Raw genomic sequence first — 3,147 nt, forward strand, 5'->3', positions numbered from 1 at the left:
TATGACACATCCTTACACTGGCTGTATGGATATATGGGTGCTTTGGTGATAATGGGGGCACGTTACAGCAACCCTAATCTGAAATTGACAGCCTGAATATGATATGGTGTAACTTGCCATAGATAGGGTTCTAAACAACATAGCTATAACTTGCCATAGACAGAGTTCTAAACAACATAGTTAAACCTCTTAATGGAAACATATATGTTATGGGTTTTCTATGTAACACTAGCTAAGATGTGGCTCAAAATTCTTATTGTTGCTCAATTCTTATCCACTATTTATATCTGCAAGTTTTTTAGTATGTTTAATTTTAATTCATAATCTTATAGTTTTTGATGTTATGCCGGTATTAGTTTAGGTGATCAATCTTCAATTGACCCCTTTACATGTATGCAGCCTTGTCCAACCTCTTTCGATGAGGTGTTCCAATGCATGTTTGATTACATAGATCGGCTTTTTGTGATGGTGCGACCACGTAAAATGCTATACATGCTATCAGTGGGGTAAAAGCCTAAAAGTTCTTGCAATATCATTTTAAGACAGGTAAATATATCCTTTGCATGACTAATCTTATATTACCTGAAGATTTAAAGATGGTGTTGCCTCGAGGGTAAAAATGAATCAGGAGCGAACGAGGCGTTTTAGAGCAGCCAAAGATGCACCGGACACGGTATGTATGAACCTGTCTGCCATACCAAAAAGTCTCCAGGACCTATTGTTAAGAATAGTGAATGGTTGAACTCAATCTTGTGACTTACACTTACAGTTTGAGAGGGAAGGTAGAAAGCTTCCTCCTAAACAGGAGTCTCAAACTTTTGATTCTAAAGTCATCACCCGTGGGACTGAATTTATGGCTGTTATGTCAGTTGCTCTACTGTACTACATGCACCAAAGGTTAAACGGTGATCCTGGGTGGAAACATATCAAGGTATTTTTGACCTCAAAAGTTTCTAGATCTTCCCTATCATGTCTTATTAAGAAGTATCGTGGTTGTAATTTTTATTTAAATATGCAAAATCTATGTTGTTGATTCTTTATGTTACTGTTTGAACTTGTGATTTTGAGGGTCATCCTTTCTGATGCAAATGTTCCTGGTGAAGGGGAACACAAGATAATGTCATACATTCGTCTTCAAAGGAATCTTTCTAGTTATGAACCAAATACTCACCATTGTTTATATGGTTTGGTATTGTTTCTCCCTCAACTTCTTTCCGTTATTATATATGTTAAGTTTTGCAGGATATCATTTTTTTGTGGTGGCATTGAATATACTATTGTGTACAGGATGCAGATCTAATCATGTTGGCATTGGCCACCCATGAAGTTCATTTTTCAATAATTAGAGAGGTAAGGATTCTACAAATCTTAGGTGAATTTGAGAGAGGAAAAGGTCACACAGACCTCAACTTTGTGAACGAAAAGAGTTGATTGTTTTGATACTTTAGGAATAGGGTAAAGGTCATATAGTTCTTTGTAGTTCTTTTTCTATATGATTTAAGTTTGCTATATCTTGATTGTCTTCTGGTGCTAATTAATGTAACTTGTTCATATTTATCTATACACATGACAGTTTCAAGTTTCAATTGCCACCAGAGACTTCTTTTTGTTTCCTTTTCTTAATAGACATACAATTACTTGCCTTCTTTACACACAAAATGGGTGGGGGAGGATAGAGATATGTTTGGGAGGATGTAGTCCTAATTTTGTATCGTCGTCTGTATTGTCTAAGGGGAATCCAACTTCTGATTGGCCAAGGAGCAAGACGACATTGATTGTTTTGACCATTGATCGAACTCTCTTTTTATCTTGGTCTTTAATAAGATCGACGATGTCAAAGCGTTGGGTTGTTGCTCTACTCTTTCCAAATGATTCCAAGCCCTAGTTCCTTGGGTCGAGAACGTCGTTGTTTGGGTTGATTACGTTATCTTCTCCGATGATTCTTCTTCCGATATCGCCTCTGCCGACAAATCTTGTGGACCAATTTCTAGCCTAGTTCTGAATCTTCTTCGGCGACATCGTTAAGCCAATTCAAGCTCTAGGTCAGTTCTTTGGTCCAAAACGATCTTCCTCTTCCTCCTTATCCTGACCTTCTATTTTGTCGTCTTTGTCTCTCTCCGTCGGCAACGTCGACTATGATGATGACGTCAAACAAGGCAGCGGAGTTACTCATCATTCCCCTACTCAAGTCCTCAAAAACTCTAATGAGATTTGGTTTCTCAAAATTGAGTTTCCGATCGGTGAATTAGGTATTGAAGATGATGTTTTTATTAAGATAGCGAGCTAATTTTGGATCAACTTTAGATAATTATGTGATGTTGGGTGCTTCCTCTGTGATATACCCGGATAACAATGCATCCAATCAGGCCAACTACGTTGTGTTGATGGAATGGCAACGATGATAATGGCAGTATCCCTGAATCGTTTTACACCAATGGTGTTTTGAAATTACGAGTAGTATAAATGATGAGCTCTTTGATTGCAGTATCTGCATGATATTTCTTGCTTCAACCCGTAATTTTTGAACACAAAACCTTAAATTCTCTGGATTTAACAGATACAGATGCAGATGAGAAAGGGATGTTGTGTATGAACAAAGAATGGTTAGAGGATTTGAGGGTGAAGTCATTATCAACTTCAAAGAGAACCCTTGTTCCAACTCTGAATATGAGCTTTCGTATGCTCCATTTTTGGAGTTACCAGATGGGACTGTGTTAAAAAGGCTACATTAGTGGCAACTAGGCCAAGTGAACAATCAGTAAAAAAGGATGTTTCAGATGGATTGTGGGTTTCATCTGCATTTGAGAAGCCATTGGGAACTCATGCTAGGATGTTGGTCAAGAGGAGGATTTATTTCCTTGAGATGAATTCCTTTTGATGTAAGAATTTTAATGAAATTTCACTTGTTTTGTTGGATTCAATCTTATGAAAGATGTTTTTGTAGTATTATGACTACTTTCTTGATTGTTTTTTGATATCGGAATCATTGAAATTGATAAAAATGAGAACTTGATTGATAACTTTCATAGATTCTTTATTTTTGTTTCTTATTTTACTGCTTTCTTAGGGATGTTCTTCCTCTGTTCTATAAAAGTCCACATCTATCACTTGCGTTTTCAACTTCAAAATTGATTAGAATTGTTTTGG

The 3,147-nt window shown here is 36.8% G+C and overlaps 1 pseudogene; it reads left to right on the forward strand.

Moving 5' to 3' along the window:
- Positions 1–619: 619 nt before the first annotated feature.
- On the forward strand, positions 620–2,878 carry LOC112526882 (annotated as a pseudogene).
- Positions 2,879–3,147: the final 269 nt, after the last annotated feature.

This window comes from Cynara cardunculus, assembly GCF_001531365.2.
Source record: "Cynara cardunculus var. scolymus isolate 2C chromosome LG 14, CcrdV1, whole genome shotgun sequence".
Taxonomy (NCBI): domain Eukaryota; kingdom Viridiplantae; phylum Streptophyta; class Magnoliopsida; order Asterales; family Asteraceae; genus Cynara; species Cynara cardunculus.